The sequence below is a fragment of the Mauremys reevesii genome, linkage group 3 (genome assembly GCF_016161935.1).
Source record: "Mauremys reevesii isolate NIE-2019 linkage group 3, ASM1616193v1, whole genome shotgun sequence".
Taxonomy (NCBI): Eukaryota; Metazoa; Chordata; order Testudines; family Geoemydidae; genus Mauremys; species Mauremys reevesii.
In genome coordinates, this window is record NC_052625.1 from 140,537,709 (window position 1) to 140,554,674 (window position 16,966).

Here is a 16,966-nt window from a genome sequence, read left to right on the forward strand (position 1 = left end):
GCTTGCTGCTGGTTTGGTTTTGTTCACACTGTTATTTTCATTTGGAGAGGGTGCAGAAAAGAGACACCCAAATGATTAGTGGGCTGGAAAAAATGTCCCATCGTGAGGGTTAAATAGCTCAATCTGATTTGTTAATCATAAAGAAGATTGAGACATGACTTGATTATAATGTGAAATTATCTTCAAGGGGAGAAAATACTGTTTGCTAAAGAACTAATTAATCTGAGACAGGCAGAACAAGAACCAATGGCTGGATGTTGAAGCCAGACAAATTCAAATGTGAGATTAGGCACACATTTTTAACAGTGAGAGTGGCTAACCATTGGAACAAACTGCCAAGAGAAGTGGCAGGTTCTCCATCTCTTGATGTCTTTAAATCAAGATTGAATGCCTTCCTAGAAGTTATGCTTTAGTCAAACACAAGTAATTGGGCTCACTACAGGTGCAAAAGGCTAAAACTGCATGTTGTGTGATATCAGGAGGCTAGACTGCATGATGTAATGGTCCCTTCTGGCTCTAAACTCTGTTAATCTGTGAATAATGTTAAGGGTGCCCAGACAAGCACACTTTTCTGTGTTGGTCTGTGCCAGAAGGAAGAATAATAATATAATATGAAGATGGTTTTATTTTGTCCTAAGGCTGAAATGTGAAGAGATTTCAGTTGTTGCACTTCTTTTATAGAAGAGGTTAGGAGAGAGGCTATTGTGATGGCTGTGGGAAATTAAGTTAAATACTAGAAAATGCTGTGAATTTCTCATTTATATAATCACTATGCACAGACACACAGTTTACAATGTTTGCAACAATAGGCCCCAATTCTGCACACCTTAATCACACAAGAAGTCCCACTAAAGTCAACACAGCTACTTCACTGACTCAGGTGAGCAGGATTTGGCCTTAAGGCAAACTTTTCAACAGCTCCTAGTGCAAAGCATACTAGATGAGTTTGTCACAGGCTACAGCTATCCTACATGACTGAACTAAAGTAAGAAATCTAGGAGGTCAAAAGATCATCATAATACCAAATCTTTAGAATAATGGAGATTTAGAAGAAGCCCAGTCACTCGACTCCCAGTCAATAATAAACCAGTTCTCATTTTTCCAACAGTCAGATTGGTTTTCTGCTTCTGTCATGAGCAAAAACAATCCGCTCAGCAGGATACCCTACGGGGCACCATACAGCCAGACTCAGACCTATATGTATCACATTCTTTCATCAAGCCCAGAAGAGATTTTGTAAACTCATTTTGCTTAGTGAATATACAGCTCATAGCTAATGAAAAGAATACCTGCTCCATGGAAAAGAAAGCCACTACTAGGTTTCATATTGTATTTGTTTGTTGTCTTCTTTCTCTATCTCCACCCCCTACAGTGTTTGGGATTCCTCTGTCTATTACAGCTGGCAAGGCACAGAAAAATGGGGATCATACACCGGTGGTCAACAAGCCAGCCTTTAAAGAAAAACACTGCTGATAAGATAAACAGCTTGTGATGTACTTAATTACAATATTTCATATTCATTTAGCCATCTACACATCACAGCACTAACAAAGTGGATTTCAAACAGGAAATAAGACTCCTTCCCACAAGCCCAGAGGGCTAATTATAAAATAACATCCCTTTTTTTTTTGTAGCTAGTGTATTTTTTTTCCAACAGAATTTATTGAGCTCATTACCAAGCTGCTTATGAAGTGATTTGAAATGAGGCAACATTAAAGCATTCTGAAAATCCCTTGTATTTAGTCATCTTGACACTTTGTTTGAACTCAGAGCATTAATATGAAATAACTGCCACAGCCCCATATTTCTGATTCTATTGTTTGACAGCACATTTAAAAACTAAAAGATGATATGATCAAGCTTTTTTAATCAGCACAGTCATTTGTAGGAGTGTCTCAAGTATTCATAACTCTAAAAAGACCAAAGGGGCATGACTGTGAGAAACAAGACAGGTACAGTCGATGTCTGCCTAGAGTAACATGGCAGTGTTAATCGAGTACTATCGGCACTGCTGGCACCATTTTTTTTTTAAAGCAAGACAGAAAATTGAGAGAGACATATCAAAGCTGCTAAAGAACTCCAGATACTGTACCTTATTCGCCTGGTTTTACCTTCTGTAATCACATTATACAATATGCATCATCAGATTAACCTACTCAGGGTCAGCAGAGGGGCCATGGTAAATATATTTGAAGTCAAGCCTTTGCAGGTTTCAAAGTAAAAAAAAAAATCTATAAAGAAGAGTAGTAAAATCCATGGAAACCTACAGTGTATTAAAGTCAGTTCAGTGCATCACTTTGCTTTTCATCACTTTTTTTTTCTCTTCAGTTTTGAAACTAATAGAGTCAATGGAAATGCTTCTATTGAAAGAACAGGTTTAACATCACTCTTCACTCCAGCTAAATTCTGATGTTCTGCCCACAGTGTTACAAGGCCCTTCAAAGGAAAAGGAAAATAATTTGTAAAAGAACAAATAGGCATTGGGAATACAGGTGCCAAATGATGAACTTTGCTCTAGCCCAGGAAGAGGAGAATACCTCTAGTTTGTCCATTGTTATGTAACAAGTAGGAGACAGATTCCAGCCAGCCCTTGCTCTGGTGCACAGAGGAGTTGTGGAGGGCACAAGAAGTTCCCTCTTCTCTTCATTGCATTCCCATGCAAGAAAGAGTCAGGTTCCCACTTGGGGAGCATAGTCCTTGCTCTATAGCAGTACCTATACAAATGCTAGAGGTCTGAAAGGGGTATGAAAAGGAGGGTGGCTTATCTCCTTACCCTCTCTGCACCAAGCAATAGAGCTAGATGGGAGACCAAAGGAAGAATTTTGATCAAGTCAAAACTCCATCTATGCTGCAGCCCCTTCAGTGTGCCTGTTGGGTTCTAGTGCACACTCTGGTCCTAAGTTACGTCGATGATTGTTCTCATCACACAAAAAAGAGCACAGCTGGCACCAGTTGGTCATTAATTTAGAAAGGAGACTAACTGAACTAGCATCTGACTTCTAGAGATCATCACGTCTCTGGGTTGGTTGTTGAGGCACGTGGGTGGGACAATGTCAGGAGGCCTGCATTGCTGAGAACTGGGCAGTACCTGCTCTGTGGCTTCAACTTCCAGTGCTGTCAGGCCAGCTTCTTTCTCAACATTACATCCACCTGGAAAACATTTAAATAAATGGTGGCTTTTTACTTCATCACTCAGGCAAAAATACATAGTGCAGTGCAAGAGCAAAGACCAAATGTAAAAATGAGGAAGATAAACTATTATATAAATGGGTACTTGTTTGGGGGCAAAAGCAATGTAATATTGCTCAAGGCTAAAGTAGTTCTATCAGTTTACACAATACAATGAACTATTTTTATCCTAGGGCAATTTATCTGCTGTTGTCCCTGGAGAAAGTGACCATTTGTTTTATTATCGACTCGTCTTGGATACATTTTGCATACACTGGAATCACATTCAGGAGGCCATCCAGGATGCCGGTTGGCTACTCTTTTTGGTGGGAGAGTTTAGGACAGCTGTTCATCTCCTCTCGCCGTGGGGGAAGTTGGGGAAGTGGCTGGCTGTGTTTGATGGAGACTCAAAGGAGCTAGTTATGCAGGTGTCCCTATGGAACATCAGTTACATTAGAGAGAATTATTTTTTTTAGGAGGCATATAAACCCTCATGCTTATAACTCATAGTGGAAAAGAAGAAACTTTCTCTGTGTGCAGGATATTTCATAACGGTCTGCTGAAGAGCTTCTTGCACCTTCCTCTAAAGCATCTGGTACTGACCACTATCAGAAATAAGATAATGAACTAGACAGATCTCTGAGTCTGAGCCAGCATGGCCATTCCTGTGTTCTAATGCGTGTTATTGCTTATTTAGGATAGGAAAATAAATAAATAAAGGAATTTATATGCTGCGTAACACTCAGTAACACTGTTGCAAAAAACAAACAAACAAAAAAAAACCCCAAACCCAAACATCATTTTGGGATATATTAGCAGGAGTGTTGCAAGCAAGACATGAGAAGTAATTCTTCTGCTCTATTCTGCACTTATTAGGCCTCAACTGGAGTGTCCAGTTCTGGGCACCATGTTTCAGGAAAGATGTGGACAAATTCGAGAAAGTCCAAAGGAGAGCAACAAAAATTATTAAATATCTAGAAAACATGCCCTAGGAGGAAAGAGTGAAAAAGATGGTTTTGTGTAGTCTGGAGAAGAGAAGACTGAGGAGGGACATGATAACAGTTTTCAAGTACATAAAAGGTTTTTACAAGGAGGAGGGAGAAATATTGTTCTCCTTAACCTCTGAGGATAGGACAAGAAGCAATGGGCTTAAATTATAGCAAGGGCAGTTTAGGTTGGACATTAGGAAAAATGTCCACCCTAACTGTCAAGGTGCTTAATCACTGGAATAAATTGTCTAGAGAGGTTGTGGAATCTCTTACATCATTGGAGATTTTTAAGAGCAGGTTAGACAAACACCTGTCAGGGATGGTATAAGGTAATACTTAGTCCTGCCATGAGATCAGGGGACTAGAATAGATGGCCTCTCAAGGTCCCTTCCAGTCCTATGATTCTATTATTGAAATGAAATATCAGTGAGTCAGCAAACTTTATTTTCTGATGCTCAAAATAACAGCAAGAGTTATAAACATAAATATATATTGGTTGAAAATATATAGTAGCCCATGCTATAGTTTCAATTTTCAAATTCTCTCGACCCAGAGGTCTCTTTCTTATGATCAGCTGATTTTTAATTTTTAAAGACTAAGTAACTAATAGTAATGGCAACTATTACCACAGTATTGTGTGAGCATATCATATCTGGAATTGGGGTGTGAAGCTTCATTGTTTTGGAAGCAGAGCTGAGCAAAAGAGTTTTGAAGGATCAATGAAAGTTGCTGCTGCCTGGTTCATTTAACGTCATCTGATCTTTTTCTAGTTAAACATTCTATACAACCTTTTTTCAGCTTAGAGAAATGGATCAGGGAAATAACTCCCCAGATGTTTTTTGCTGATAACTAGAAACACTAGGAGAACACTATAGCTGTGTCCTCTAGGAGTTCCTAACTACTACCCAAAGCAGCACTTTGTATTAAGAGACGATAACAAGACTCTTCTCAACAATATTGTAATCCCTGCATGAGGGAACATTTCACATTCATTCTGTAGTTATGGGTACTCAAAATGAATTATATCTGTTGTGCAACTATTACAAGCTATTTTATATGAATCTGAAGAAGTACATCATTTTAAGTAAAAGATATCTAAAAAGGCAGCTATCCAGAGCTATTGAAAGAAGGTAAAAATTAGATTATGTACTATACAGACCTACATAATACAACAGACTATATAGATCAGAATGTACCTTAAGGACCCAACTTTTCTCTTAGAGTAGCTCTGGGGATTCTTATCCACCAGAGTCTTTACCTGAAACTCAAGATGGGCAAATACTGCTATATAACCCCAGTGGGCTCTCTACCCTTCAGAGTGCCAATTGATTAGAGAGTTGGCAAGAAATCTCTCCCCTTGCATACCACTGCCAGCTCTCCTCTCATTGGAAGATGGGCCTGCCACTGAGGAGAAGCCCACGGGCCATAAATCACAGGCAGGGGAAAGTCACTACTGTTGATGGGACACTGCAAGCCCAAAAGCAGCTTCATCATAGTGCTGGGAGATAGGCACAGGGATTTGCTTGTAGCTCTCTTGCTTTATCCAAGGAACAACACAAATGTGTGGCCACCTTGCACCACATGAATCATGAATCCCAAAGGGAAGTAGGTGCCTAACGTTGAACTAAATGACCAAGGGTGAAGGGGCAGTTTGGACCCGTTGTTCCTTTGTGTTAGAGTTCTTTGTGTTAAGTATCTGGGGTTTTATATTGTTGAAAGGCACAGTTAATAGACACATAGGCTATGTCTATATTGTTATCATTGTGGCATTAGCTGTGCCTTTCAACAATGTAATCAACTCCAGGTTGAGAACCCTAATGCCAGTGAACAACCTTGGTCATTTAGATCAATCTAGCTTGCGTGGATCCATGAGCACTGACACATGACAGCACATGTTTCAGCATGAGCTAGTCCCACAGGTAATTACGCATGGTTCCAGGCAGACTTGTACAGCCCATTCTGCAGTATACACTGCTGCAGCTTCACTGCTCTGGGACCCAAGCTAGCTAGATTAAAGATCGCTTGGATGTGTCTGCTCAAGCTGTAATCACACCTTTCGATTACAGTGTGGGACTTTCCATGGTGATAAAAGTGTAGGAGATATCTGTACATTGAAGTCATTTATGAATAAATTCCTGCCTCCTCAAAAGTTGTAGATGGGGGGTGGGGTCTTCACTCCAAGGCAAAGGGGTGGGAATTTGAGCCAATCTATCAAAAAGAAGAAGGTTTTGTAGTGTTCCTTAACAATGGTCAGATTCTGGATGTGCCCAGTGTTTTCTGGAAGTTCATGCCAGAGCTGAATCTTTTTGTCCAAGAATGCTTTGTGCCCAGTTCTTGTGCATTTCATCCTCGGTTTTGTGATCTGCATTGTCACAAAGGAGCGCAGCTGCCTCAATACATCATAGATTGAAATTCAGTCTTTATTGTAGCTGCAACTTGATCCAATAAGTGTTTTGAAGATTAGGACTAAGGTCTTAAACTAGCATCTAAAACTGAGTGGGAGCCAGTGCTAGGGACTTGAGAAAGAGCCTGATGTGGTCAGACATTTGTGCAACTGAGTTTAACTGGCACAAACATAACAAAAAGCCACCTGTAGAGTTGCATGGCTGAATATTTGAATGGAAGCAAATTTTAGATGTGAACCTGTGACTATCAGACTAGAGGTGATTGTGCCCTTATCCAATCAGGCAATACCACCACATATACCAGGGGTGGCTCTAGCCATTTCGCCACCCCAAGCACGGCGGCACGCAGCGGCGGGCGCTCTGCCGGTCGCTGGTCCTGCGGCTCCAGTGGACATCCCGCAGACGTGCCTGCGGAGGGTCTGCTGGTCCCGTGGCTCCAGTGGACCTCCCGGTCCACCGGAGCCTCCTGCCACCCTCCCGGCAACCAGCAGAGCGCCCCCCGCGGCATGCCGCCCCAAGCACACGCTTGGCGTGCTGGGGCCTGGAGCCGCCCCTGCACATAACGTACCTAACTAATCAAAATTGGCCAGCACGGAATGAATACTAAATACTCAGAGAAAGCTGTTTGGGATCAATCCATAGAGTTAAAGAAGTCACAAAAGTATCACAAAATAATTCTGAATAAAGACCACACTTGAGAAAATCACAAATCATGACTTAAGCAGAAAAAGAGACTAAATTTGTTGGACAAATTATTCATTGTGAATTATTTGCTTGGATCTAATACTTCTCTTGATCCCCTGATTTAAAAACACATCCATGTTGTGACAACAGCCACAATCATTCTACAACTTTAATTTAATTTTTCTGTCTGCTGGGTAGCAACTTAAAACTTTTCAATTTTTTTAATCATTGTAATTAGTAAGACTGCACTTGTAGGTCATGAAATGCCTACTTATGCTCAAAGGAAACGTATCAGAGAGAATTGATTTTTACTTTCTCAACCTCTCTCATACACTTTACAATTCACCTATTGCATTTCCCCAATATCTTTTTGAACTAGATTCTCTTTCATAGCCATTCTCATAGTAGTTAATTGGCTACCAGGTGTAATTAATTAATCAGCCAGTTAGATGTCATCCAGCAGAGGAAATAAAGACGAAAACCCTCCACAGTTGCTATGCTTTCAAAGGAACAAAAGCTGCTTTCCAATGGGTCTTTCGAATGCCTCTTCTCTCCTTTCCTTAGAACAGTCTGTTTGCACTGCTAAAGTCAAGGGTCTGCCAGTTTTTCCATTATAAAACCTATTTTGAGCCTCTATACCTTTTTGAGCTTCTATATCTTCTGAGCATCTGTACCAATTCACTTCAAGTTGAAACAATAGCCGACAAGATTTCAGTACGTGTTTTTTCCCCCAGAGTTATAGTAAACCAAAAAGAAAGGCTTTTATGGTTGTGGTACTTTTTTTTCAGTCCATAACTCAAAAATGGCCTCACATTTTTTCCAGATAGACATTTTGCTACCCACAATGTAAATAAACTTTCTTGTTTGGAGGTGATGAGTAAAATAAATTAAAAAAAAAATACAGCATCCAAGAATCAAATGACGACCTTTGAAATGCAGTTTTTTTCCATGAGCATTAAGTGCACAGTTGCTTTTCTTAATATTTTTGTTGCCCATAAGTGGAATAGGAATCTTCTGTGCACTTTTTTTTTTTAAAGGAAGATAGACTGAGTATGGCATAGGGTATTGATGGGAGGCTGATTGCCTTGAAGTAATATTTTTCAGGCAAAGCACAAGCTGGAAGGAGCCTATGGGGCCCCCATGTAACTGCACATAGAGTTGGAAGCCTCTGAAAGGGCAACATGGGCTAGTGAGGTGGCTGGATGCTATCAAATTTTATATATATATACTCGTTAATTTGTATATATATATATATATAAAAACGAGATATACTCGTTAATTTGTATATATATATAAAAAATTGAAAAGTTTTAAGTTGCTACCCAGCAGACAGAAAAATTAAAATTAAATTAAATATATATATATATAAAACACTTCTATATTTAAAAAGTTGTACAAGGAATATATGTGATGTCTGAAATATCTAGTAGGACTTCAATCTTACTGTGTTAGGCTCTGATCCAAAGAAGCAGGTAACCATATGCTTAACTCTAGCTTCAGTGGCCACTCATGCTTAAGTTAAGTACATGCTTAAACGATTGACTGGATCAGGGTCTTATAGCCTCATCCAAAGCCCATCAAAGTCTATCTCTAAAATGCCTATTAGTCTATTTGGAACAGACTTATAGGGCTCCAGTTCTTCAGACATGCATAGCTTTACACACATGAGTAGCCTCATCTACTTTAATGGAATTATGCATATGTATAAACAAGTACATGCTTAAGTGTTTGATGGATAAGGGCCATGGGACATATGAAAGGAATCATACATTTTATATTAATGCAACTAGGGAGTCCATATATTTCAAAAGTCTTGTTATGTATCTCCAATTGTAAATTCATTGGGGGCACACTGTGAGAATTCTGAAGTCCATTCGCACACCATTGGGACCTTTTCTGACTCCCTTTGCTTTGTGATACAAAGAATTGTACAACATGAAATAATGTACTGAAATATCTGTTAGCGAGTATCATCTTTAATAATAACTTGCAAGAGCAACATCCTTGAATCCAGGGGAAAAATGTGATTCTGTTACAACAATTCATTTGCTAGGTATTTATATAGAGGAGTGGGGAAACCTTGGGCCAGAGCCTTTTCAATAATTGGAGATACATCTGTATCCTAGAACTGGAAGGAGCTTTGAAAAGGCCATGGAGTCCAGCCCCCTGCCTTCACTAGTGAGACCAAGTACTGATTTTTGCCCCAGATCCCTAAGTAGCCCCCTCAAGGATTGAACTCACAACCCTGGGTTTAGGAGGCCAATGCTCAAACCACTGAGCTAGCCCTCTCCCTTGCTTCCTTTCTGCTGTCATATTAATGCCCAACACTGATTTGTGGCGCTGGAACAGTATGTAGTGAGGGATAAACCACAGAGACTATTAGTGGAATCCAAGTTAACCAAAGGCTTAGTAACTTTGAAAAATTTTAGGAGAAGTCTGAGTTTTCCTAAAGTAAAACCCAAATTAATTAGCATTTGATGGAACCCAAGGTACATGACTCCCAACTCCACCCACCTAGTAAACTAAATTCTCCTTTGATTATCACCTATTAAGAGCAAATCAGAAAATGAGGTCATACAATACAGTGCAATTTTACAATTCTTACAGCACTACAAAACCAGCCAAAAGCCAGTTTATACAGCATGATATTTCCTTCAGTTATTGTCAGTTACAGCAATAACAGGCTCAATTTAGGCACAGCTTTGTTATCACAATACTGAAATAAGGTGTTAAAACAGATGTTACTTAACAGTTATTATTTTCTCCTGGAAATTGCCAGGGACTTTCAGATGACAACTTGTGTAGTTTTAAGAATATGTATCTGATGGAAGTTGTATCATTGGAAACTGAGAGTTGATGCTGGATGTGGTAGAGGGTTGGAACTGGGAACACATCACAAATCCAAGAGGAGAATATAGTAATCTCCATATTTTGGCTCTTGAGATTGTGTCATAATAAATATATTCAGAGACTGCATGCAAATGCTCTCATCATTTTAGAGATAACCATATGAAAAAGCGATTCGCACCACAGAAATAAATAGGCAAATAAATATATAGTTTGGAAATAAATTGTTCTTTCAAAGAGATAACAGACAAGAGAAGAAGAATCCCTTTCTTAATTAAAAGAACAACAAATGAAAAAGTAAGTAGACTGGAAAAACTAAAGAGTGGAAAGGAGAGAATATTCTCAGCCTTTCTACTGACATTTTTTTAAGGGATGTGTTGTAACAGATATGTGGGCAAATGAGAAAAGTCCAATTTCTCTTCAGGCAAGGGAGAATGATTTTGCTGTAGCTATGAGCAGCATATGTGTTGGTATCAATGGCATGACATGTTGGAGAAATCATTTCCTTTTCAGCCTTAGCTAGAGTAGGGTCTTTCTTGAGTTCCCTGTTTGTCCGAGCGGGGGAGGGGGGACAGAGAGGAGATGTTTCTAACATTTCAGTATTTTAATTTTGCTGAAAAATAGAAACAATTTTCAGTGAAAATATTTGCTGATTTTTTTTCATTTACAACCAGTTCTAAAAGTGATAATCTAGTTTATGCTATGAATTTAACAAACAAACAAATCTTTGCTATATGTAAGGGGACTGTTATCTCCTTACTAACATTCAGGGTGTTTTGGTTGGCTAGCTCCCAGTACCAAAAGGGGAAGGGTCAATGGGAAATGAGGACCCTGAGACTGACAGTCCCCAGGGCAATGGGGAGAGGCCAAAGCTCCAGGTCAGCCTGATTGACAGGATGGGCAGGTTAATCATGGATTCAGGAGGCAAGGGGGGTCCCGTCCTCCCTCTGAGCTGGAATTGCCTGGGTCAGACAGAGTGGGGCTTTGCTAAGGAGAGAGCAGGGGCCCAAGCTAAGCTGCTGGGAGCAGAGCTGCAGCCCCAAAGCCAGAGCACAGCCCAGAGAGAGCAGACCTGCCCTGGGAGCAGAGCTGTAGCAACCGGGGCCAGAGAAGCAGCCCAAGGAGCTGGAGGGAGAGCAGCAGCAGCAGCCGTGCTGAGGCAGAGTGGAGCAGTCTGGAGAGGGATCTTGGGCAGTGGGCCCAGCACAGGGAGATGCCTCAGCCAAGAGGCTCTGCAGGCCAGACTTGGAGGAGGATCGTAACCCTGACAGGGCAGGGGTGATGCTGAGAAGAAGGGTCCTGCCACCGAAAGCATGTGGCCACTGCCAGAGCAAGTGTCTGACCCACAGCATCGCTGCAGCACAGCCAGGGCCTGAGAAGGTACCTGGGACCTACAAAAAACAGACTGTGAACTGCCCTAACATTCCAGAGACACTGTTTGTGATGTTCCCTGCCACAGAGCAGGGTGATGTGTTTCCTTCAACCTTTCCCATTTTTCCTTATTCCTTTTAAAACTAATTGTTAATTAAATAAACTGTATTGCTTTAAATCGTATGTAATGATCAGTGGGTCAGGAAAGCATCCAGTGCAGAGAGAGTACCCTGGAGTGGGGACACCCTAGCCCCTGACCTGGGTGACCACAGCAAGGTTGGGGATCAAGCCCCCCCAGGAATCCTGGGCCCAGCCTTGTCGGGATTACGAGGACTCTGCCAGACAGGAGAGTGCAAGGGGAGCCCTCACGGGCAGGGAAGCCTCTGGGTAAAGGAAGTGGAAGCGAGGACTCAGATCCTTCCACTAGCCCACTTCACCGGGGTAGTGCAGATGCCAGGAAAGTTCCCCACAATAGCGGGACCATTCCCCGCTTACATATACATATTTCTATACTGGTAATACAAAATCTGTTTTTTTAAACTAATAATGTTATAGAACAGGGATCGGCAACCTTTGACTCATGGCCCGCCAGGGTAAGCACCCTGGTGGGCCGGGCTGGTTTGTTTACCTGCTGCGTCCACAGATTTGGCCAATCGCAGCTCCCACTGGCCGCAGTTCGCCACTCCAGGCCAATGGGGGCAACGGGAAGCAGTGTGCTCCGAGGGATGTGCTGGCTGCAGCTTCCCGCCACCCCCATTGGCCTGGAGCAGCGAACCATGGCCAATGGGAGCCGCAATCAGCCAAACCTGAGGACGCATAAACAAACCGGCCTGCTTACCCTGGCGGGCCACGGGCCAAAGGTTGCTGATCCCTGTTCTATAACATTATTAGTTTAAAAAAACAAATTTTGTATTACCAACTCTGTATACTCAGAAATAGTTCCATTATATCTTTGTTCACAGCCTCATATGCTGCCCAGTTCCAGCAACTTGCAGCTGATGTCAAGTGGAACAAGGCAGCCCAACTGCATCATTTTCAGCATGGGCTTAGTGAGGAAGTAAAAAACAAACTAGCCCATGTGGAGACCCCAACCTGCTTGGAAGCATTCACTGACCTCTCACTCCACTTTGACAACCAGCTGCATGAGCAGAAGGAGGAGAAGTGGGGCACCCTGCTACCACACCATAGACTGCCCCATAGATCTGAAACCCGGGGTGAGCATTCCTTATGGACAGATCTATGTGATGTCCAAACCTGAACTGGCAACCCTTTGTGAATACATCCAGGAAAACCTAGGCAGTAGGGGCTCCAGTCCTATTTGTCAAGAAAAAGAATGTAACTCTATGCCTTTGCATAGACTATCAGGCCCTAAACCAGGTAACGATCTGGAATGGGTATCCTCTACCTCTGATCCTGCAGTTACTAGATCATGTGCAGTCTGCCAGAATCTTCACCGAACTGGACCTCTGAGGAGCTTACAACCTAGTGTGCATCTGGGCAGGGGATGAATGGAAGACTGCATTTCAAACCCACTATGGGCACTTTAAATATTTAGTAATGCCCTTCAGTCTGACCAATGCCTCTATGACCTTTCAACACTTGGTGAATGATGTATTTAGAGACATCCTGGACAAGTGTGTAGTCATCTGTCTTGATGACATACTTGTATTCTCAGACACTCTTAAAGAGCACTGTTACCTCATTCATTCCACCCTGGAAAGACTATAAAAACATGACCTGTTCACGATGTTGAAAAAATGCACCTTTGACCAGTCCTCTACAGAATTCCTGGGCTACATCCTCTCCTCTGAGGGTGTTAAAATGGAGCCCCAGAAGATGGAGGCCATCTGTAGCTGGATTGTGCCCAGGTCCCTCCAGGAGTCACAGCACTTGATAGTATTTGCCAGCTTTTACCAGTGATTCATTCCAGGCTATTCAGTACAAATACCCCTATGACCAACCTCCTCCGCAAGACAACCAAATTTGTTTGGACATCCAGAGCTCACCTTACTTTTGAACAACTCGAGACTGTTTTCACCACTGCCCACATTCAAGCACACCCAGATCTGGCTCAAGACCTCATAGTGGAAGCTGATGCCTCCAATGTAGTCATAGGGGCAATCCTCTCCCAGAGGTATGGCCCACAGCAAGCACTGCAGCTCTGCACCTGCTTTTCCTGAAATCTCACCCCGGCTGAATGTAATTATGAAATATTGAAATAGGAACTACTTGCAATTACATTGGCCTTCAGTGATTGGCACCATCTTACTATGGCCTGGCTGCAGCTCTTCTGGGCTGCCCCCAGGCCAGGCCAGAAGCCGGAACTGGGTCAGGGTAAGAACCACGCAGGCAGCTATGGGGAGCTGCAGACCCTCCACCTACCATGGGGGCTGCTCTCAGCCCCCTCCTCTCCCCCCCGCCCCGGGCAAGTGGAGGGGCCTGGGATCCAGCTTCAAGCTTGGCCGGGAGGCAGGGACTCAGGGGGACAAGAAGGGACAGGGGCAGGGCCACAGAGGGGGCAGAGCCTCATGGCCCCTCACTTTTAGGAAGAATCCGTCCCCCCGGGAGCACATATGTTCCACCAGAGCGTCCCTGGCTAGAAGCACTTCATCTCTGCCATGACACTCCATTGGCAGGCCACTTTGGCTGCCTCAAGACCTTCTGCATGGCTTCCCATTTCTTCTGGTGGCCTCATATGTGAGCCGAGGTCCAAGACTAAGTTGACTCATGCGACTTGTGTGCATGCACTAAGACGCCACATGCTAAGCCCCTCCATCTAAGCCTTGGACTTCAATCACCCTGGACTTCGTAGTAGAGCTCCCTGACAATGCCAGACTTTGCCTTGTCTCCTGACCTCTGACTCCAGTCTGACTTCGAACCTCATTCCTACCTCTCAGTTCTAACATGCTACTGCCTCTGATCTCCAGTCTCTGACCCCGTCTGATTCTGTCTCTGACTCTTATTCATGGGCAGCGGGGGAGCCCCCTGTAGGGGAGGCTCCGCCCCATCCACCTGCACACCCCAAGACCCCTTGCCCCTCCCCCATGGCTGGAGCCACGTGTTCCCCCCTCAGCCGGAGGAATCCCAGGCTTGCTGAAGCCCTAAGCCTCCCCCCACACCTGCCCAGAGGAGACCTGAGCCAGCTGCAGCCATGTCGCTCCTCCCCTCCTCCAACCCCAAGCCGCTGTGGGAAAAAGCCTCTCACTCTGGTCCAAAGAAGTTTATGATATGCCCCATGCAGGTTCTGTGGCAGATGAGGAGACAGTATTTCCTACTCAGTTTCCTAGGTTCATCAGTAATCTCTCTGGAGTCCAGAGAGATTACTGATGAACCCAGGAAGGTGAATAGCACATAGCCTCCTCAGCCGCCCTAAAACCTGCATGGGGCAAAATAAAATAAAAACTTCCCCTCAAAACCACGCAACCAGGGGTGCAGTGGCAGCCTATTATACCTGCCGCCCATGCTCTTATTTACGGAACCTGGCCTGCAATTCCTCTAACTCTGGCCTGGCGACTCCCGCCCCTGGTGGGCAGACTGCAGCCCAACTACAACCACCCCAGTCCCGTAAATAGAGTCCCAGGGCTGGGTCTGCATTTCCTTTCATGGAGAATTTTGAAATGTTGGGGGTTTGTTCTGAATTAGAATGAAACCAGATTATGAAATAACCAAATCCTCCATGAAATGGAATGATCATTCTCTGCCCAGCTCTAGTAGTAAAATATTGGGTTGTTAGTAAATTCCACCTTGAGGCTTGGTTGAATCAATCAATAGAACTAAGGCTTCTCTCATAGTATCTATAGCCTTTGGGTGAGCCCTTCCTGAGAATTTCTAAGCTTACTGCCTTGCGTCAACTGGGCACTTCACACTGTGCCAACATTATGTCAAACATTTAAAGGTAAACTCTGAGTTTTCAGCACAGACTTAATGCCCCAAGCCTTGATTTTTGGCTGACGGCTGTGGCTCCATCTCTTCACACACATAAGGGAAAATATATGAACTACGTTCTTTTTCATAAGTATATTAATAAGAAAAAATGCTTTTGTTTCCTTCCCATAAGGAGGACGTGTTTTATCCCCTCTGGAGTCACTCCATCTAGGTACAAATATCTTATATTGAAAATTTAGTGTACTATTAGATGAATGTACCCCATTCCATTCTTATGCCAATCCAGAGAGAGTAACTGTGGAGCTGTCAGGAGTTAATTTTCATAAATTAATAATATTGATTCTGTTCTATTTTAGCTACCACATTTGCTGCTTAGAACAGAGTAATTATAGGCTGAGACTGTCTCGGTAGGAACAGCTTCAACAAAGAATAAAAGATCTACACCATAGCAGATAAAATAGATGCCCTCTATTTGGCACGAGGTGCCAAAACATTAGGTGTAGAGCAAAATTCAGAAATGTATTGTCAGTTGATCAACTATTGAATGCTGTAACCTGTTAGGAGATCATAGCAATCAGTAATGGAAAAGGGAGGAGGGATAGCTCAGTGGTTTGAGCATTGACCTGCTAAACTCAAGGTTGTGAGCTCAACGCTTGAGGGGACCACTTAGGGATGTAGGACAAAAATCAGTACTTAGCCCTGTTAGTGAAGGCAGGGGGCTAGACTCAAGGTCCCTTCCGGTTCTAGTAGATAGGTATATTGCCTATTATTATTCTATTACCATTTTCCATTAGTAGAGTCAGTGACATTGTTTTAAAACTATGCCCTCGGCCATACCCTCCACTTTTAAGGACAGATGGGCCCCTATTATAGTGAATCTCTCCTGAGGGAAACAAAAGGGCATGGTTCAGGGAGGAGAAAATCTTCCAAGGAGGGAAATGTGGCAATTGGGTTCCATTCACTTTGAGGGTTAGCATGGTGGTGTGTATCTCCTCAAATGGCAGTATATACCCCAGAATACATCTGTATTTAACTTAGGTTCCACACCCTCACACCAGCGAGAGAAAAGGGCTTTGTGCAGGCATGGCCAATGGCAGCACAGTTCCTGTAGGGGAAAAGTGGACTAAAGAAAGTATAAGCAGAGTACAACCCACTGCCAGGCCAGGGATTCCAGAGATATGGATTGGGTGGCCATATCCCCTGTCTCCTCTATGGCCTGGCTCAAACACTCCTCTCCCTGGGAGGGACAGTTTACAAATTCCAAAAGATAAATATCACATTGTTTCCTAGATCAGTTGCTATACCACAGTAGGTACTTCTGTGGGAGGATATGATTTGTCTTATGTTAATGTAAAATTCAAGTTGAAGTTACAGTAAATGCAAACGTTAATATTACTATTATTAGGTAAACCCTTGTCAGCAACCCTAACAAGGTTGCTTTGTTAAGTGCTTTGATTTGTTTGGTTTGGTTTGGTTTGGGGTCAGCCTAACAGGAAGCCTATTGGAGACTATTTTGCAGCCTTAACAATAGCAGCCAGGAAAAGATATAATTCAAATCATGCAAAAGGGGGATGGACAGATAGGGGAGTCTTAGGTTGCTCAACATAAACACCTCCA

At 42.9% G+C, this 16,966-nt stretch overlaps 1 long non-coding RNA gene across 1 annotated transcript in view; it reads right to left on the bottom strand.

Moving 5' to 3' along the window:
• Positions 1 to 2,393: 2,393 nt before the first annotated feature.
• LOC120402182 overlaps positions 2,394 to 16,966 on the bottom strand; it is a 35,869-nt gene continuing 21,296 nt past the window's right edge. Inside the window, exons 4-5 of the long non-coding RNA XR_005597043.1 lie at positions 3,089 to 3,150; positions 2,394 to 2,436 (exon numbers count right to left, since the gene is read on the bottom strand). This is a non-coding gene — a long non-coding RNA (uncharacterized LOC120402182). The remainder of the gene's footprint in view (positions 2,437 to 3,088; positions 3,151 to 16,966) is intronic.